Genomic DNA, 23,018 nt, shown 5'->3' with positions numbered 1-23,018 from the left:
GCCCCTGCACTGTTATTCTGGGAGCTGTTCCCAGGTCTTTCACCGTTTTTCTGTTGAAGATATTGAATCTCTTGGTCACTTTATAAGCTTTATCCTTAATTCTTCATTTACAGTGCCACAATGAAAGTGGTTAAAGGAACTGTAACATCTAAAAATGAAAGTGTTTTCAAGAAATGATAATATAATGTACTGTTGCCCTGCGCTGGTAAAAACTGATGTGTTTGCTTCAAAAACTCTTCTATAGATCATATAAATAGGCTGCTGTGGGGCAGCCATTCAAGCACATAATTCAAGATACATAATAGATAAAAGATTAACTGTGTAGAATACACAGACCCGCTCCCCGCAGGTAGCTCCCCCAAGCCTCCTTTCCCGACACGCTGAAGGTAAGTTAAAGTAACTGTTTAATTTATGCTCGATCGGGGGAGGGAGTCAGATGGGTGGTGGGGTCCCTGTGGGGGGGTTGAAACCCGTAGTGGGGGCCCCTAAGGCAGTAGCCCCGGTGGGCCCTGCACCCCTCAGTCCAACCCTGCCATTATATATAACATACCTATCTGTTATCTGCTATATAACTTGTGCCTTTTCTTCTTTTTCTGCTTTGAATAGCTGCCCCAGTGGCTACACAGCAGCTTTGCTTATATAAACTATGGTAGTCTTTCTGAAGCAAACACACTAGTTGTGTCAGTGCAGGGCACAGTACATTATCTTTGGTATCAAAATAATAATATGTGGTATCAAATAATAATGAACAATTAAAAAAGACCAATTAAGCAGGAGCTTGGAATAGCACTTAACAGAACAATCAGGATTTCTCTGACACTCTCAAAAAATGGAGAATATATGGACACGTGTACTAATTTGTATTAAAAGTTATTAAGAGCTAGCACAATATAGCAGCACAGTTATTGTCCAGCAACTTCCAGGGGCTTGTGTTCACCAACACTTTCGCTGTAAAATAAAATGGTTCACTTGTAAAGAAAAAAAAAAAAAGGTTGAGGACCTTTGCATGCAAACTAGTTATATCAGATTGGGCCACTGTGCCCAGGCTCTTGTCTGTGCAGTGCTACATTTGTGTGATTTGAGACACGGACAGGGCTTTTGTACTTCAACCACATCAGTACTGAGGTTGTGCAGATTATGATACCCTTACCAGGCTAGAACAAAAAGAGAAGCTGAATTCTACAGTTGTTAAGTATTCAAGTACTATCATCAGTCCATTAGACCTTGCACAATATAATTCTTTATTATACATTAAACATCCAGAATACTTTATTTCAACACATCAATAAAACCCCCCACATCATATATCACACCCAAGCTACTGATCAATCCTAATTACTAATTATAATGAGTATCTTCCTATAGGGAGCATAGCAGTTTAGACATTAATGTGAACTACACCTTTGATTTAATAATTGTACTCAAACCAAAGGCATTCCCAAAACAGCATCACCCATCTGGCAGCAATCACAGCTGTACTGCCAAGTATCCATGCAAATGTGCTATTTGTTCCCCTACCTTTTGCCAAATAGGTGTGTGCTCTGAGCAGCCTGTTTGTAATTCTTCAAATTAGAGATCCCATAGTGCAACCAAATAGATGATCATTCATTTGATTATGTCCCAGTTGAAGTTTTAGCCAAGCCTTTCTTAACCTTTTTCAGATAGAACCTTTATTGACTCTAACAACCTAAGATTTTTTTTTAATCGATTATTTTTCTCCTTCTAATTTTTAACCTGTGTAAGAACTAAACATACTGTATTTCTATAGTAGGCTATTGTTTAAGTTATAGGGGAACACAGAGACCCATAAATAAAAGTTCATGTTTTGCAAAACAATGTAAAATATGTCTGTTGTGCTCTGTCCTTTGGCACTTGAGTAAAGTTATCACTTTTTCAAATTAACTGGTGTGCTGCTGTTTTCATCATTTTTGTACTTATTTACCTGGGCAGAGGGTACAGTGTGCACCTGGGGCTACAGGAAGCTGTTTTCACTATGTAGCACATTTTAACTGCTACCAAGAGCATAATCCAGATTACTATATATGGCACACATCAAAGAGCAATGTGCTATTATTTATACATTTAACATTTGTTTGGGGGGGGCAGTGTTATTCTTCTTTACCACTTGAGGAAGATATGTGCCTTCAGTATTTTATATATGGTATCTGCATCTTGAACACTCACACCCAACTGTATGACAAACTATTTTTGAGTTTATCCTATAGGTTAAACACTCCTGCCCTAGTAGTTAAGGGACTCAATTGTCATGCATTCAGTTTTCCTAATGTTATGGTCAAATCCCTAGAAACACGAAACTGAAAATGTTTGAGACTCTGGAAACCCCTAAACAAAAATCTAAGGGGAATATACATCAATACCAGCAACATTTGCCCTGTCAATAAACCAGAGCAACCAACAGTCAGTCAGTACTTATAGCATTAGGGAAATGTTTGTAAAATTAAAAGTTATGTAAAACCTCCATAGTGCTTTAGAGATCTACTGCATTTTTGTTCTTTGAGCAGTTCCAGCTAACTGATAAGAAATGTCATCACATAAATCTAACAGTATGAGATCATTTTTTTCCATTCTAACTCATCCCCGGTTAACTAATATGCTTTGAGTATCCAGTAAAACAATGGTTCCAGGCTTCTTGTTCTGGATGGAAAGTTTTATTGTGATTTTTTTATTGTATGTTTGTTTTGATGCTTTCCCCTGACAAATGATTTCAACCTGTGTCCTTCTTGCCATAATTGCTAACATTCTCCCTATATATATGCGCAAAGTACTGTGAAAAATGGCAGCTCCTTATAGATAAACCTTTATAATAACATAGCTTATCACATGTGCAGGAAAAAGTGCCATTTTTAACAGTAACAACAGTGGATTTTCAAATTCCCCCAAAAAATGTAGCAAAGAATAAAGCTATACAACTTTAGGTATGTAGGAAATATTAAACAGATGGTTCACCTATAAGTTTATTTTTAATATGTAATATCATATCTCTAAAAAAGGTACATTTTAAAGTAGTCGCCATAAATCTTCTCGGGAACTTAGGGATTTTGCATTGGGAGTCGGGGCTGTACAACTTAAAACATGTTTTTATCGCACATATTAAATATGCTTGTCTCATACATGAAAGATCAGTTACATCATTTTGCAGAAAATAAAATGCTCAACTCTTTAATGAAAAAGTGAAGGAGAGGAAAACCTTAATTTATCAAGTCAACAAACTGTTATGGTAATGTTTTTTGCTTTTTCTCAACCATTAGGTGGCATATTTCTAGATATTAATTTCATAAATGTGATCAGTTGGTAGTTAAAACCAACTATGCTGAATGCACTTGGCAATGCATCCCAAACCAATCTGATTTTAAACAGAGGGACACCAATAATGATGTAAAAATTCCAGATCTGACACTGTAAAGAACAAATCCGTACAGTATATCTTTATATTTCAAATAAACTGTTCACACTAACTCTTCTAGATACAAAGAAGGAAATGTCGAAATGATGATGATATCTCCTTAGCATAAATTAAGATAAACAAATTCTACAATATATTATTAGAACATCCTCAATTAATGACTAATCTCTTTTGGCAAGGCCCTCTTTACGTCTTGTACAGGTATGGAGTCCCTTATCTGGAAAGCCATTATCCAGAAAGTTCCGAATTACGGAAAGGCCATCTCCCATAGACTCCATTATAAGCAAATAATTTTAATTTTATAAAATTATTTCCTTTTTCTCTGTAATAATAAAACAGTACCTTGTACTTGATCCTAACTAAGATATAATTAATCATGATTGGAGGCAAAACAAGCCTAGTAGGTTTATTCAAGATTTTAATTATTTTTAGCAGACTATTAGTTATGGAGATACAAATTACGGAAAGATCCCTTATCCGGAAAACCCCAGGTCCCGAGCATTCTGGTTCAATACCTGTACTGATTATTGGTTGTTTTTGTATGTAATGTGCATGTTCAGTGTAAATTTCCATTTTTTCTGCAGCAATTAGGGTGTAGCCCAGTATATGGGAATTCATGTATCCTGGATCAGTTGGCAAGTTCATAATTTTAGTTTTACTTGAAACTGGATAATATGCGATAAAGAACATTTAACCCATTCAGGTACTTATTAATCAAGGCTACATATGTGTGCCACTCACCCTAGTTTCCAGGCTGTCAATACAATTAGGTGCTCATAGGGCCATTGACAAAAGCACAGTTCATATTGGAAAAATCTCACCATTTTTAAGCTTCTGCATATCCAAGTAAGAGAATAATCAGCTATTAGTATAGACATATCTCGTCCAGAAGCCAAATAAAGCAGTAGTTCCACAACACCTGCAGCAGCTAATGTATATTTTGACCCTGCCCACAGCTTCCTCAAGGCCAAAGGTCACTCAACCAATCATGCACTTGTCAATCATTTAATGTCCCTTGTGCAACATATATAAGGGGGAGGATCTACACCTCTAGTGAATGATGTGTTTAACAGCACCTGCACCTGCTCCATAACATGACTGGGCCCCTTTTGGAAATCAGTACCAATATTTACACATATTGATAGGACTGCATATTCAGGACAACAAGCCAAGATTTTCTAGTCATAATTAGTATCTATTAAAATAGCATCTTCTGGTTCTCATACATAGGCATAATGACTGCCAATCTGATCAAGAGAGACCGGGCAGTTGTTTATCTCTATCTGTGGATGGAAACCTAAAATGAGAACTTCACATCAGCTGGATTTTGTGTCATGGCTCAATGGCTCCTGGCACAGCTTATTGTACTGAACCTTCCTGGAACCTCTAAGGTAACTTGTCAGATGACTTACCCTTTAACCAGGATGGAGAATTTGCAGTGTGTATAACTTTGTATTGTTTAATAAGCTTACTATTTGTGTTGTTGACATGTATTGCATGTTTTATACTTTATTTCTTTTCTATAGTAATTTATATAAATAAATGAATTATTTGTGATGCACTTTCAGAGGAGAGGCATTTGGGGTTTAAAAGTACTGTTGCCCTGTGCTGGTAAAAGTTGCATGTTTGCTTTAGATACACTACTATAGTTTATAAAATACCCTGCTGTGTAGTCGTGGGGGTAGCCATTTAAACAGCAAAAAAGTTACATAGCAGATAACAGATAAAAATACTTTTTTATTTTTTTGGTGTTACTGTTCCTTTAAATTCACTTTGGCAACTTTGTTTAAATGCACTTTAGGGCCCTTATGACCTGAATCACATGAGATTGCAAGTAAAAGCTGAGTATGTTCACCTACTGTATCTGCTTGGGGCATAAAATGCAGAAAGACCAGCCCCACGGGGTCTCAGCAGATTGTTTTCTAGCAGTTTGTTGCACATATCTGTACACTGGCTGCCTGCTATATATACATTGGATATTGTGTTATATGTGTGCCAGACAAATATTTTAAGAAAAACGGAAAACTGGTATACAGCAGCTTGAGCATAGAAACATAATCTTGAACCACATAAGCAAGCTTCTGTCAGTTTTAAAATTAAAATCACAAGAATCAAAAAGAAATAACGATAAAAAGGGTATATTCCGCAGCTCCCAAGGGGCCCAGATTTCCAAAAACTGGTCTGTTTTGAAGATGGGAGATTCCTCACTCAAGCCTTTTGTTACTCTGAGTTCTGATACATATCTCAGCCATGGTATATATGACCTTTACTTAATGTGAATTGTGACTTATACTCATTATATTGTTAGGTAACTAAATAAATTGCAAGCAACTACAGTCAAACATGTAAGGAAACCCAAATATCAAATAAGGAAATGTCACATTACTTAGTACAAGGAAGTACTGTGGAACTAGTTTACATGCCTAAGATACATATCTAGTAATGTACTGTTGGTTTCTGTATGTGATAAAATCAGTGTAGAAAGAACAGTATTCCCCTAGTGTGCCACCTTCAGCCTTTCTCTCTTGTTGCTACTTACCTGTGGAATTCCACCCCGATTTCTTTATTTTAGAGACTTGTCCTTTAATGTCTTCAGAGATAAACATAAAGACTGCTCTTGATGCGCAAGCATAATATCTGGCTCAGTCGTGGCATTTGCCTTTTCCTCTGTAAATTTCAACACTTACAACCCTCCTGTTTGCATCTGTAAGTTACCCACCCACTTATATTGTAAGCTCTACAGGACAGGGACCTTCATCTTGTCTCTTACTACTTAGCACTTAATCAAGTAATTTATTTTCTATTTATTTGTAATGTATTATTGTATTGATCCCTGTCTGTTATAATATACAGTGTTGCACAGCCAAGTAGTGCTATATTAATAAAGACATATATACACACAATAATTATTATTATGTGCTAGTTGGCACACACCTTAAAGCATTTGCTTTACAGATGCATTTTAGCAAATGGTCTCAAAGGGGGACATCCTGTAATCCTACAACTAGACCTGTATTTTCACCCACATTTCATTGGTAGTGACTCTAAACATGGCAACCATCTAATTTGGAAACATTTCAGTAAGTTAGTCATTTTGTGGACAGTTTTTTCTTTCTGTAACCACAATGTGTAGCAAAACTGACCTCACTGAATTCTTTCTCTATGAATCCCTAATTACCTCTTTTAACCAAGAGCCTTGATGATTGTCAAAAATGCTGAGCATTTGATTGAAGGATGGTATTTGCATTTGACACTCAAGCCTTTGCAGGTACGTTTCATGACGCAGTTGCGTTTTTTTCTTTGACAGTCGCTATTTTTTCCTAACCCCATGAATTTAACTCATTCTTATTATAGCATTACTGAAAACATGCAGAAAATCATATCCATTCTGATTTTTGAAAACACTTGCATTGTTTGAAATATTTCATAAAACATCAGTGAAATGGTGCCTTGGTAATGAAACATCACTCTAAAAATCAGATTAATTTGTTAACCCTTCCACTGGAAATTGTAAATGATTCAAAGCAAGTTCATATCTAATCCATTGTTTTAGGACTTTCTCAGTTTCTGAACCTTTTGCTATTTTATATGGGTACAAAACTCAAAGTCTTTTAAAATTTATTTGCAAAATGTGTAATTCTAGTCAACAGACTAAAGCTGGTCGTCCATGATAAAATCCGCTAGTTTGGCAAGGTTTCTAAATGGGTGGATCTTTCCTCAATCTTTCTGGTGGGCAATATCGGACTAATCTGATTGTTTGGCCCAAGGGTCGAATAATTGGATCACAACAGCAGGGATACAGTCCGTTGAATCGTGAAATGAATCAACAAGTTGATAAGGTTCGCCATCCAACGGGAAAATCAAATTAAATACATTTAAATCGACATCTGGATGATTTTCAGCCAGATATTGGTTAGGTAGGCCCATGGGAGGACCCAATAAACAGGCAGATAAGCTGCCAAATTGGTTTAAAGCAGGGATCTCAACCTTTCTTACCTATGAGCCACATTCAAAAAGACTTGGGAAGCAACACAAGCATAATACATGTTCCTGGGGGTGACAAATAAGGACTGATATTGGCTATTTGGAAGCCCCTATATGGACTGGAAGCTTACAGGAGGTTCTGTTTGGCAGTAGATCTGGTTTTTATGCAACCAAAACTTGCCCCCCAAGCCAATAATTCAAAAATAAGCACCTGTCTGAAGGCCACTAGGAGCAACATCCAAAGGGTTGGAGAGCAACATGTTTCTCACGAGCCACTGGTTGGGGACCACTGGTTTAAAGGCACCGAATCGTCAGTTTAAGGGCTGAATCATTAGGTGGAGGTACAATCCCTATTTTTTCTTCCTCAATATCTGATGATTCAGCTCTGGACGTCAGTGGAGGGTGGGAACAATCTTGGGAAAGATCGTAATTGTTAGGTGTAAGGCCACTTTTCTGCTACCCCTCAGATAAGTGCATGAATCAATTGGATGCAGTTACCACAGCAATTGCAAAAACACCCACTTTCCCCCATATGTAATAAAAGGTGCTAAGTTTGCCCAGTAGCAGTAACCCATAACAACCAATAAGATGTTTGCTTTTAAACAGGTGACCAGTAAATTATTCCTGCTGATTGATCGCTATGGGTTACTGCTCCTGGACTAAAGTAGTGTCTTTTATTACATAACCCCTATCTTTGTTGCTTTATAAATGCAGAGAAGTTGTTACACTATCTTTACTCTTTGTGGGGAGACTAACCTTTAAATTCACATAATATTTCTGTAACGATCTTTCAAGTATATTGTACCTCAGCATTTATGCATGTTTATAATTTGCAAGAGAGTTTCCTACTGTACATTCTACAACAGCAGTAAAGCAACCCTAGGTAAATGGGAAGCATAAGGAATTTTGAGATCTGAGTTAACGTTTAAAAGCTGTTTCCAAACCATTCACCACCAAACAAATCATGCAAAGTGAAAACAGATTTACTTTTAAGTATTCCCAAGGCCATTAGTTAAATATTCGTTTCTGATAAATATTCTTCATAGGTTATTAATAGGACTAATATATAAATATTAGAGTTGGAGACAGAGACTGGCTATGCCCCGAGAGAGAGAGAGAGCAGAAATACAAGGGGAGGGGGAGAGAAAGATTAAAAAGAGAGCATATGCAAAGTGAAAAGGAGAGAGAAGGGGCCAGATCAAGAGGAAAGGGGAAGAAACCTTTATTTTACCTCTTCCTATTGGACCAGACTAATGTAAATGGGCTAAATTGAATGCCTATTTGTTACAGTTTATATGCTCTCAGCTTGCACCCGGAGCAGATTCTCAGCAGCAGAACAAGAATCCACCCCTACATTCTTAAAAATCTTATTGTTCTGCCTGCACCCTGAGCCACTGCGTTGCCCTGGGTACAGGCACACTCAGGCAAATTCAGCAAAAAACTGCATACACATGCATGTGTGTCTGCACCGAGGCCGAAACAGTGGCTTCAGGAGCAGCCAAAACAATAAGATTTTTGAAGCGTAGGGGCAGATTGTACGCCCCCTGTGTATATCTGCTGTGGCTTTAGCCTAAGCTGCCAAAGCTGGAGTCAGCCTTCCTTACCTACTCCCTTAGCCTTCCCAATGTTTTTTAATGCCCCAAGTAGCAGCCAGACAGGAATGACCACAACAACCAGAGTCATGAATTAAACTTTCAAAAGAATGGATAACTCCTTAGGTTTGCCTCTAAATTTATACAGAGAGATACCTTAAAGCTATGCCAATGCATGCAGAATTCATAGTGCTTTAAATAAAACACAAACCAATCCTAATCCTTTGCAGAGAGAGAATCTTTGACTTTCTCACATTCATTAATTTGTGCCTTATTTTATACCAGCTACCTTTCAGCTACAAAGAGGCTACTGGGTTTTAACTAGAACTAGAACTATTTACTCACATAGACTCAGGCACAGTAAATATAATCTGCTTCCTACCCTTTCCCACAAAAAAAAAATTTTTTTCATATACTGTATTTTAAGACCTCTTGTGCAAAAACATTTCACTCCTGCATTGTCATATTGCATTTTTTCCCAAGTAACTGGCAGCATGCACTTCTTTTCTACATCTGGTGTTAATATTGTGCCTGTGTTCTAGATATCCTGACTAGTGACACAGTATACCCTCTACCCCACCAGCCTGTTAGAGTACAGAGGATCACAATGGGACATACAATATTAATAAAAGTGTGCAAAAGGCAGGTTTAATAAAAATAAAGTTATTTTTATTTATAATAATAAAGTTTAAAATGATAAAGCACCATTATTGTATTTACTTGTCACTAAACCAAATTCTCCATGCATATGGCTCATGGTGCATATGGTTCATGGAAACAATCAACATCAAACAGCTTCAAGAGCTTTGTATTTACACAGCTATGTAATTTTTTCCTATTATAATGCCATTATTTTACACCACTCTAAAGCTAGATATAAACCCATTAAAGTCATTGGGGCAAATTGAGTTGGATTGGCAGCAGCAGTTTATACATGGTTTTTTTCAAGCTAACACCTCTTTTACGCAAGCATTTTACACTCGGCTACACATTCTAATACAGTAGTTATACAGCTTTATAAATACATGTGATTTGACATTGTTTTCTGTGGCATTAATATAGTGATGGTGTATTTCAATTATGTTTTCTTATAACCTTAAAGGGATGGTTCACCTTTAAGTTAACTTTTAGTATGTTATAGAATTCCCTTTTCCTGGCAACTTTGTCATTGGTTTTCATTTTTTATAGTTTTCGAACTATGTGCCTTTCTCCTTTACCTCTTTCCTGCTTCCAAATGGGGGTCATTTACCCTATTGCTCTGTGAGCTTACAATGTTATTGTTATGTTTCATTCCTTATCTTTCTATTCAGGCCCTCTCCTATTCATAATCCCATCTATTGTTCAAAACATTTCCTGGGTGCTAGGGTAAATAAGTCCCTAGCAACCAGATAGATGCTAAAATGCTAAACTGGAGAACTACTGAACAAAAAGCTAACTGAAAAATCATGAAAGATAATAAAAGGGCAGTCTCAAATTATCTCAGAATATGAATCATACTAATAGGGTGAATCAGCATAATAGGGTGATAGCCTACAGATCTAATTAGTTGGCTGCAATAGACCTGGAAAGGCCTACAAAGCACTGCATAGACCTTACCACCAGTAACTCCTATTGTTGGAGGTGGAAGGGCATTTTGGAGCAGTTAGTTGCCTGCGGTAGCAGAAATCTATGGTTGAACGTGATGGACGTATGTCTTTTTTCAACCTACTATGTTACTATGTAGATCTATCGTGGATGAATAACTGGCTCTGTGGACTATCAGCCTACCCATTTAAGGGTTATGGCACACTAGGCATTTCCTATCCACTGACAGAAAAACACTAGCAGATAAAAGGCTGATATGGGTGTGTGCTATGACATGAGGGGACAAGAAGCATAAATTTGGCTTGTTTGCACACTGACGGGCAGATTGAGTTCCTCTCAATACACCTTTTTCCCCAACAGAGAAAATGCATAGTGCACCACAGCCCTAAGAAATAACCCCCCACTTAATGGTGTGGCTGTACTTAAGTATATAAATAAAGGTACCTTACCTTGACTATTCATGTCTTGCCTAATACTGAGTAAAGAACTGGACAGTGGTGGGAAAAAATGGTTGCACTTTCTTTCTGTTTGCCTGGAAAAATGCATTTTATTTTAATTATAATACTAGTATCTAATCAGTCCTGCTTATGGAATAGTAGCTTAGGAGTGTTTAAATCTGATAAAAATCCTCTGTTCTAGGAAGGCAAATGGGCTTTTATCTGGGTTTTTTGTATTAGATAATAAGCTAATTTTACTCCATGGACATCTTGTTTCAGTGCTCCAGTTGACCAAGTAACACAGCAAATAACTGATCATTGTTGTCTACTAATCCAAACCACAACAAATAGTAGTATATGTATGCGTGTATATACACTGTATAACTATTTTAATGTGAAAGACATGAGGGTTCATTTACGTCCACAAGTACAGTGGGCAACTTGCCTTTTTCCCCACAGTGAGTACCTAAAACTACTTTAGGGCTGTGACACACGTGGAGATTAGTCGGCCACAAAACGGCTGAAATCCTCTCAAGCCGACTGACGCGATTTCGGGAAATCGCAGCGCCACGTATGCCATCCCACGGGCGATTTACATTTTCTTCAGTGGGATGGCATTTCGGGGAGATTAGTCGCCCGTGACAAGGGAGATTTGTCGCAGGTGACTAATCTCCCCCATGTGCCACAGCCCTTAAAAGGTACTTGCATCAAATTTTGCTCTTCGCACCGTATAGTTGCCCCTATAGTTGTACTTGTGCCGCTCAGTCTTCTGTTCTGAATCAGGCTACTGTACCTATTAACGCAAGGGAAACCTGGAGCTACCACCCCTTCCTGAACAGGCAGTAGCTCAAGGGTTATTTCAGCGCCCTGCGTAAAGAGGGGCAGCACACTTGCACCTAAAGAATCAGGCAAGACATCATCAGCCAAAAATAATGCCAAGCTGATTTAAAAAATATTTGGTGCAACTGTGCCCGATTTGCAATGAAGCACATGTGCAGTTGTGTTCATTCTGGCAAATCAGACGCAACTGTGGTGTGTGCAGTTCACTTATTTCACTGTGCGTCCGTAATAATGCTGGAATTCTGAGAAAATATGGTGCATTTGCTCACTGTGCACACTGGATAGTGAATGCACTATATAATGTTTTGGTTTTTCAACATTTTCCTTAAAGTGTGCTTTGCTTTGAAAGATCTTCCACAATTGAAGCATCAATCTAATGGTTCAGTGATGTTTCTGCTTGTTGAAATTGATGTGCTTAGACCTGTATGGCTGCGCTAAGAGCATGAATTGACGTTTAACAGAAAGTTGTTTTTGTGTTTTAAGAAATATGATCCTTGTTGGCAAACAGTACAAAACATTTCTATTGATCTGTGACTGTCGCTTGCTTTAAAGCAAGTATAACGTCTCAAGCTAGGAGTAGCTGACGGAATAACATTTCAGCTGTCTGAATATTCAGTAGATTGCCTTTGTGAATTTTTTCCCCATTAAACAAATACTGTAAGTTGTTATTTTGGTTTTAGCATAGTCTTGAATCTGTGCCCGTCACACAGCAACTGATTGACAATTTTATTTTTTTGGCTGTTTTGTATCGAATACTCTCATTCAGATGTGTAATGCGACCCATCATTGGTAATGACCTGCACCCTCAACCATCCCTGTGTGCAAGTGCCCCAGCTCGTCCCAGCTCACCCAGGCCAGACAGCACAAGAACAGAAAACAGGCAAGAACAAGAGTGTGAGGTGCAGCCATACAGCTGGGTCCAAACACCCTATCCCCTAGATCCCTATCTGGTCACAGGTTCTGCTGTATGGTAGTTATGGCCAGGCCAGGACTGGCAATCTGTATATTCTGGCAAATGCCAGAGGGGCTGCTGTAAGATGCCATAGACAGTCACTATTTATTGGGCCTGTGGGGGGCTGTTTGGGCCTCTGTGTACTTAAAATGCCAGGATATATTTTGAACCTCAGACTGGACCTGTTTACAGTGTTTATCTGTGTGTTCCTTAAGCTGGCCAAACACGTGGCGATTTTTGATCTTTCGTGCGACCATCGGTCTCACAAAAGACCGTTCCAACCCTCCACTGACGTTCAGGGCTAAATCGTCAGATATGGAGGTAGAAACAATAGGATTTCTACCTCCTTCTGCCGATTCAGCCCTGAACATAGAACATCTTTTAACCCGCCAAATTGGCGACTCGTCCGATATCTGCAGCCTTCTGTGATATTGGTCGCCTCGCCGAGTTGCCATACACACAAAGAATATCGTACAAAACGCGGTTCTGTACAATATCATCGGTGCGTGTATAGCCAGCTTTAAATTGGTTGAGTTCTGATGACTGATATTATCCTGGCCAGTAGCATAACTTAAAGTTCTCACACTATCACAGTCAAGTATTTTAAGGTCCCAGGAGAGGATGATCTCCCTTGCACATAGGTAGGTAATTCAATTGTCAATGCACTGATAACCAGAATAATCCATTATGCAGAGAGAGAACATGTAATAAAAAATAGCTTTGATATCCATGTTTGTCTCAGATTTTTTGTTTAAAACAATAGGCAACAGGTATGTTCAGCACAATAACTGTTCATTGCACTTGTGTTGAACAAGAGTGTATACTACCTATTTAAGACCGATAATATTGTGAATAATGTAGCTATAAAATATAAATATATTATAAGTGACCAAGGAGTTACATGACCATATACAGATGCCAAATGCCAGAGGACTAAATAAAGACCATATAAAGATGCAAGGCCAAATCATTAAGTAAGCAATAATACACTGTGGAGTGGAAACTCTGGTATTCAGTTAGTGCTACTGTAGAAGTGCTACTATAGGTATGTCCATTAAAAAAACACACAATTTTCCCTTACATAATGCATACCAGAATAGGGCAAAGTCTCAGGAGTCATGTCACTTGTTCCCCACAATCCAGTGAGTGAGGCGTGAAGGTATCTTTAGGCTAGTTACATTGAATATAGTTGTGCCATGGCCATACATAAACATAACTCTAATATCAGTGCACCTTAGGGGGACAGGCTGCCCTGTAATATTATTGGATTTTATTGCCTGTCTTGCTCCAGCTGAATAGAATAAAGTAGTAGAATGACAGAATGGCAATGTCAAAACTATAGCAAAGTTAGGAAGAGCTTTACAAATTAAGATTATTATTAATAGCTACCGCAAAGCTAACTAAAGCTCTGTGTATATTTAAAATACAAGATACCTATCTTCAAAAATTACATTGCAAATAATGCTCAATGTGTCTGCAGGGTCACTACCCTACAAAGTCATGTGGCTAGGTAACAACTAAAATTACAACCTGTAGTTTATCCTTCTGTCACTGCATTTACATTCTAAAATAAGGTACTGGGTTTTCCAGGAAATGCTAAATGTGAAAAATTAGACCTGATAAGTGCTGATATAGATGCAAATTTAAAAAACAAACAAATGTGTGTCTTGTAAAGTAAATGTCATAGAAATATATCTTAGTTTTGACATGCATCAGGAAAAAGCACTGCTGTTAATCACTGAACTAGTGACAGCAATAGAAAATCATCTGACATGGAACAAATAGCACCCTGAGGCTCATGGCGTACATCTGAGCAGTTTCAGGCAGAAATCCACCTCTAGCAGTGGAACCACCCCACTACTCTTCTCTGCTTTATGGTGTGTCTGCACCCAGAGACAATGGATTAGCCTGGGTGCAGACACACGGAGCAGATTTTGTGGTAAAAATGCAGACTCGAAATCCGCTCTGTGTGTCTGCGGCCCGGCCAATACACTGTCTCTTGGTGGAGACACACCATAAAGAAAAACGGAGGGAAGGAAAATGCCCTGTGTGGCAGTCGCCTAAGACAGGGAGCAAGACCAGGTTCCGGTGTTCCTCTGTTGGCAGAAAATTGCCAGTGGAGAAAGCATCTCATGTGCTGTAACTCTAAGGGTTGTGGTACGCAAGGTGTTGTGATCACTTTTCCAAGGACTAGCAATAAAAACACAGAGGATCATCAAAGATCACTTTCTATTGCCGATAAAGGGAAGTGTCACAAGTAGACTGAGCTCCAAGTCTTATAGAAACATAGTCTGGTTATAGTTTCAATCATTATATATTTTATTATGATTGATAGGATGCAATTTAAAGTTACTAAGATGTCTTTGTGAATTATTAATAGCATTCATACATTTAATTCTTATAAAACACTGTGTATCTTTATCACTTAATTATCACATAATTAACAACAAAGTCAAGCATAGTTGTTCTCCGTACCATAGCCACAAGCCTGAAAAACATAATTATTCAATATCCAATATACTGGCAGAACTTCAGCATTGTTTGTCCTTGATTATATTTAACAACACCCCTGTGATCTTCTAGCTGAAAAAAGAAACATGTTCTGAGGATTTATGAATTTTGATTGTGGGAAAATTGGAGTTTTGAACCCTACATAGATTGATCTAAGATTAAATATGTGCATGGAAAGCCATTGTCTATGCAGTTTATTAAGAGTGCTGTTTTGGCTGGTGCTGTTAAAAATGCCCCTCTTATTATAATGGAAATGTGGTAATGTAGCACTGTTTGTAGAAGTTCTAGTAACCATAGCAATCAAGGCAGCATTCACCAGTCACCTGTTTAAAAGCAAACAGTTGACTGGTTGCTATGAGTTACTAGACCTATCTTAAACTTTATTACATTCCCCTGAATGCCTAATTTTTTTGCCTTGAAAACACATCTGAGAAGCCATGCATGTAATATGTACTTTCACACAGGCATAATGTCTGGTTGTAAAATGCCTTATATATTGATACAGGTAAAACAGTCACAGCCCATTCTGCTGAAACACCCACTGAAACAGCTGAAAATTACATGTTTTGGTTAAAACTTTGATCTAACCATGAAAGAACAGTGTTTCGCAACTAGGAATTATGAAATGTCTTTTAGATGTTGATTCTTAAATGAGTCCTTCAAAATGGTTGTTTCACTGACAGCACGTGTCTTTAGGGTATGGTACATTGGGCGTGTTCTCACTTAAGTGGTATATGCTTAAATATGCTCTAGTGATCCAGTACCAGTCTTGTCATGTGTTCCAACCAAGTGAATGGGAGACAGCATTGGTGGCTTCAGGTGCTTCTCTGGCAGGTGAATTGCACTGAGGGGGAACACACACCATGTGCTATCAGCCTTACATTTCCTATATCATTCAGAAAAAAATTGGTAATACAGTTTGAAATGAAAACCTAAAATGAGGCTTCAACTAATCCTATTACAGGTACAGGATCTAAATACTTGTCCGAAATGCTTGGGACTTAGGCTTTTCTTTATATGGATTCTACTAAAAATCATTTGAAGATTAAACAAACCCAGTGTCAGACTGGCCCACCAGGATACCAGGAAAACTCCCGGTGGGCCCAGGTGTCAGTGGGCCCTCCTGCTCCTGACCATTTGGCCTGCTTCATGGTCATTCCCTATTTCTGAATGGAAAGAAAGAGGAGAAATAGATAGAAGAAAAGATGCTAGCATGTAAATAAAAGGGACTAGGAGAAAAAAGAGTTTGGATAAGGAAAGGAGAAAAAATTGTTTGGAAAGTGGGCCTAGGGTCAAAGGTTTTCTGGTGGGCCCCTGGGTTCCCAGTCCGACACTGAACAAACCCAATAGGATTGTTTTGCCACCAATATGGATTATTGCAGCTTAGTTACCTTTAAGTACAAGGTACTTTTTTATTATTACAGAGAAAAAGGAAATTATTTTTAAACATTAGAATTATTTGCTTAAAACGGACTGCATGGGAGATGGTTTTTTCCAAAATTTGGAAACTTTTTGGGTAATGGGTTTCCAGATAAGGAATCCCATACTTGTATAGTATGTAGTTAGTAAAGCCTAGCAGAAAAAAGTAATAAGAAAAAAATTTAGATTTAGATTGTAAATTCTAAATTTATCAACTCCAAGGGCCAGAGACCTCCTTCCTACTGTGCCTCTTACCTTGTGGAACTTTATTTATCAACATTAAAGAGAGCTATATATCATACATTATGGACATACAGAAAGGTTTAGAGTGCATATACTGTAAGCTATCTGTCTATTATCTATAATTTTTGACTTCAGGCAGGGCACTATCTTGTAGCAGGTTGAGGATCAGCTGATCCACTGGCCTCGACCTGGGAGCAGACACACAAAGTAGATTGCAGAGTGGAAAAGCATTTCACACTGAAACCTGCTCTGTGTGTCTAGAACTAGCCTAAAACACATATTTCCTAATCCCTTTAGAAGATTTCTAGTTTTTCATCCCAATCCTTCAGGCAAACATCCAATGCAATGAGTTAGTCGCCCGCAATAGAGCTACTGCAGGCGACTAACAACTCCGAAATGCCTTTTCATTATACACAATAATAGGAGTCACCAGTGGAAAGGCCTACACATCACTTCAGCTTTCCGAAGTCAGCACTGGACCTAAATACATTCCTACATCGTGTGTGACATCACACGCTCAGACATCACAGAAGTGACATCACAGGCAGCGAGTGCCGTGACCCCCTCACCTCCCAGCTCCATCGCAGGAGACTGGGGGCATTTTTTTCTTATTATAAATACGCCCCTGCTGGTGGAAAGGCATTTTGGAGCGATTAGGCACCTGTGGAAGCAAAGATCTATCGCAGCCAACTAACTCGCTCTGTAGGACATTAGCCTCAGACTGATAAATCTCTGGGTTGACAAAAAGTTGCTAATCTCCCTGCATAGCATTACCTTAAAGTGCTACAAAATACAGTATGTTGTTGCTATATAATAAATTCTTCTAAAGATAAAGGATCACTAAATGTATAGGTGGCAAGAAAGAACAGTATAGAAGATTTCACCTGCCACTATTTTCCATAAACAAACCCATTCCATTACTACTTCACGTCACATGAAAATGCCAACACGGGTGATTTTTATATGATAATACTTATATTGCCCCCATCCCTTGCACCCATCCTCATTTCAGCCCAGTGTTTCTCCCTATCCACATTCAATGTTTGTTCCCAGGCAGTACTTTGCCTTGCTGCTAATGATATTTAATGGCAAATATCCAGTAATACCCATTGTATTCTAAGACTGTGTGACAAACCCTAGCATTCTTACACATTCCTTGGAAACCTTTACAAACCTCAGCCAATATTTTTTGCAGTATTTTGGGCATGGATCTAACATTCAGATAAACCTAAGTAACAGCGTCTCATTTCTGGGTAATGTGTGTAATGAAAGTAAAAACTACATTGATTTTACATTGTATTTCTTTATAATGCAGGAATTGCCAGCGCATGGCATCTCTGCAGAAACTGACCTGCAGTTCCCAGCATCCCCTGATAGTAACAGGCCTACAACAGGAGTCTTAAGGTGGCCATACACGTAGCAATAACAATCTTTCGTGCAACCATTGGTCGCACAAAAAATCGTTCCCACCCTCCACTGACGTTCAGGGCTGAATCGATATGGAGGTAGATTCAATCAGCCCTAAACGTAGAATTTTCTTAACTAGAATTACCCACAGCAAGTTCCATCCAGGGCCCTATACTTCTTGGGCCAGAAGTCACAGATTTTGCATCCTTTGTAGTTAAGCTCATGGTACAGGTCAACAACAACAAAAGGAAGGCAGCAGAAATATAAGGTTTTAAAAGATTCAATAATGGCATGGTTTCCAAATGAGCAGATTTGCCAACCCACTTGCAGGGCTGATCCGATCATTGGTCCTGAGGCTATCAGAGTCATGAACCAGGTCCTACGGATGCCCGTCGGCTTACAACCACATCAGTCAGCCAATGCACTCCTCATCCAACAGGATTATTAAACCTGCCCAATTAACATCTGGCCAATTTTTGGCTAGATATCAGTCGGGTGGGCTAATAAGGAGGCACCATACAGGGGCCAATAAGCTGCTGACACAGTCTGGAGGGACTGAATTGGCAGCGTTTATCTGCCCATGTAGTATGACCACCTTAAAGTGACACTAAAAAAAATACTCTTCAATATATGAATGTACATTAAAAGTTACATATAGGTCATGTTGGGCATTTTTAGCTGATTGGACTGCTTTTGTATGTAATTGTTACTTGAAGTCCCTAAACCTGACTGTTTTGCCAACCTGGCTGTCCCTTCTCAGCCTGTCAGTTATAGCTTCTAATGCTAACGCCCTACTGCTGCACAAATATGGCAGCCCCCTCATAGAGAAACATGGGGGATCAGATAGTTAATGTAAATACCTTTTAAGGAAAATTTTTAAATAGCATGGAAAGACAATGTTATGTAAAAAAATGGTTTAATTTCTGGTGTCAGTATCTCTTTAAGTCATTTCAACAGCAGGGAGATCAGCAGAGATGTCACCCAGAACTTAAAAATGAGCCAAACAAATTGGTCACAGTGATGGAATACAAGGGAAACAGAGATTTTTAGACCTGCTAAAGCGACATCAGGCCCATCATAGGGCCGCATACAAGGGCAAGTAAACGGCTCACTTGGTCTGAATGGCCCACCTCTGCCCCTGTATGTCCACCTTAACTGCCCTATTGCACTGAACTAGCCGCACATAATTTCCACAGTAGATTTGCCTTTATACAAAAATTCAAGTGATGTCAAGTTTGTGCTAAATAACAATCCCACTGCCAGAGGCCACACATGAGTGGATTGTAAGCTTTTAGGTCAGAACCCTGCTGCCTGTCTGTCTACCTGCATGGTTGCCTAATTTCCACAAAACCATTTTGAACACAGAACTTTGTAAACATACTGAATAAACTGGTGCTTGTATCTGAATAGGGACACACATACCTGGACATGGTTGAGTGTCCATCCATTCATGCGTACTGTACATGTTCGTGACTCAGCCAACCACTACAATAATATACATATTCTTATAAGAAAGCATGGTACTTTACGTGACAGGACTGTCGCCACTAGGGCTTTTTCCTCCAGTGTCTGGCCTGTTAAAAAGTCTATTCCTTTAACACAACTCTGTGCTTAAATGTTCGAATCGACCCCCATCTCTGAGTCTTTAATGTTACAGAAATAATATTAAAAAGGTGAGATCATCAAGTTTATAGAATTCTGTGCACAAGTATAGCCATATCAGTGTCTTTAATGCCATATAAAGGTTAATTATAACAATAATATAATGCCAATACACCAACATTATGGACCTCTGAGCAAAATTCAAGTTCTTTTGTAACAGCCATGCAGATCCCTTTGCTGAAATTACTTAATGTGGCCAAAGCTAAAACCCACTTATTGTACAGCACTGCGGAATATGTTGGTGCTTTATAAATGTTAATAATAATAAAAGCTTATTCGGCAACCTTGTCAAATAATCTAATTTGTGTACAGCCACCTTTAAAACCCTCTATGACAGAGAGTTTCTGCTGCCTTCCTGCTGTTGTTGCTGACCTGCACCATTGGCTATATTACAGGCCTGGGCGGTAAAAATGATGATTGATGCCAATGTTATGAATAGGGAAAAAAACATAAATAGAGGAAGGCAGGTATTTTCTTGTGGAAATCTTTTTCAAGATGGCAAACCTATGTTGCACTGACTAACATGCTGTTTCAATATATATATATATATATATATATATATATATATATATATATATATATATATATATTATAAAATATATATATATTAAACTTGCTGAGGGTAATTCTAACTAGGGTACTGTCTGTAACTCCTTCAATCCTTGCAAAATACTCGCACCTTATTATAGTTATGAGTGGGTTAAACTCTTGCCTTGTCTGTTTAATGCCCCCTTAGACGTTATAGAAGAGTTGGCTAGAGCGCCGTGTAAGGGGCTGGCAATTCTGTTAAGTATAAAAGCCCTTACAAGGGGTTAATTCGGTGGCACCTTGGCCCTAATATTCTGATTAATGACTGCTAATGCTGTTATTACATCCTCATTCCGATCGCTTCCTGCCTCCCCCCTGCGCCCCTGCAGTCGCTGCGGTAGCGGTGTCTGACTTCAAGGTACAGGAGAGGCTGTAGAGGTGGGGCTGTGGGCGGGGCCCCGGACAGGCCCTGGGGACAGGGGGGCGGGACCGCCTGGGACTGGCTCTGCCGCTGCACACATACTGCTGCTGGAGCCACTCAAACTCAACAGCCGCTTCCCCCAGGAGTTTCCCTTTCATCTCGCCGCTCCTGGCGCCTGCAAATAGCCTCATTTCGTCTGCAGCCTCCCCCTCACTCCAAAGCCCCCCCCCTCCCGTCTCCCCACTGCCTGGGCTGCTCAGTCCCAGGGACAAAAGCAGGAGAGGTGGGCGAAAGTTATTATCCTGGAAAGGAAGAGAAAAAAGTGCCCTGAGTGTATAATTGGCTCTGGGGCCAGGGGACTAATCATGAGCTGATACAAACACTTGACTGGCCTCTTTCCTGCTGCCGCTGCTGCCGCTGATGGCTTGCCCTGCGCGGCCGAACCGTTTGACCCCTTGCTCTTCTCCCTGACTGGGGACTATCAGGCTCCGGCTTAAAGTCCTAGGGCTTAAAGTAGCTGCCATTTCTTTAGATCTGTCTGGGGAAGGCAAATGCCAACGCGGAGCGGTGCGACCTGAAGGCTGGGGAGTCTCAAAGCGATTTAAACTTGATCGTCTGGAGATACGACTCGTGTGTCAGCTCTTTCTAACAAGCCCCACAGCAGCTCTGGGGCCACTAACAGGCCTGTGCCCATGTGGTCACTCAGTAGTTTATCAAACTGAATACTCAAAAAAGACCAATCTAGGGAAATCTCTGTATACAAAAAATCACAGATTTTGAAGGGAACTAGTTACAGTATATATTTTCTATACAATGGTTCTGCAGCTGTTCCCCCAGCATGTACTAAGGTACATTGGGATTAGTAGTTGCCGCAACCTGGACGTTCCTATATGATGGAAGAACTGAGTAAAAACTCCTAAAAAATAAATTGTGGCCGTAATAGTTCTACTGAGGGATCTGCCCAAATTCTGGGAGGTGGAGCACCAGTTTGTATAAATTCCTCTGGTTTAGGACTGAATGGGGAAAAAGGAACGTTCTCTAGTTGCTGTGGATGACGGGAGCTGTAGTTTAGTTACTTATCAGGAGATCCCTCTTTCACAGGAATTTATCAGAGACGAGCAACTCCGAATTGGATACATGTTCTTTATCTTTGTTACCAGTTAAATGTAGCTACATTACAGTGCTACAGTGTCTCTTAACATGTTAAATGGGTTCCTAACATCAGGTTTTGGGATAATAAAAAAAAATTGTCCTAGCTGGGTCTTTGTATAGTACATCAAATGTGCATTTTTGCGCTAGAGACAGGACAGAGAGATAGAAAGATGTTAGGGACATAAAGCAATGTGCTGTGAGATATATAAATTATGATAATAGGCAAACGAACAGAGAGGTAACTAACTGTAGATACATAGACACAGCGGATAGATAGATGATAGATAGGTATAGGAATATATATACGTACATAGCAAATACAAAATAGCCAACTAGTCACTACTCTATTATTAGTCTAGATAGACCTTTGACAACTTCATGTTTGTTACACAACCAAATTCCTGCAGCTGTGAACATGTTGTACAGTCCATTATACAGTATATTCAGATTTAAATCTTAACCACCTATTTACAACTCAGTATGCAATACTTTACCCCAGGCGTCGCAGCATATACATGATATTGTGTAGAACGCGTCAGATAGATGACTAAGTACCTTAACCCAATCACATTTCAAACCCAATATTAACTTATTGTGGTGGATCATCAGAACCCGTATATCAAAGAGAGATAGACACGATTATAGAGATGATATAGATAGATAGATAGATAGATAGATAGATAGATAGACAGACAGACAGACAGACGGATGGATGGATGGATGGATGGATAGATAGATAGATGATAGATAGATAGATAGATAGATAGATGATAGATAAATGATAGATAGATAGATAGATAGATAGATAGATAGATAGATGATAGATAGATAGATAGATAGATAGATAGATAGATAGATAGAT

The sequence above is a fragment of the Xenopus tropicalis genome, chromosome 3, assembly GCF_000004195.4.
Source record: "Xenopus tropicalis strain Nigerian chromosome 3, UCB_Xtro_10.0, whole genome shotgun sequence".
Taxonomy (NCBI): Eukaryota; Metazoa; Chordata; class Amphibia; order Anura; family Pipidae; genus Xenopus; species Xenopus tropicalis.
The sequence above is the reverse complement of the archived record's forward strand: the minus strand, read 5'-3'. Positions refer to the sequence as shown.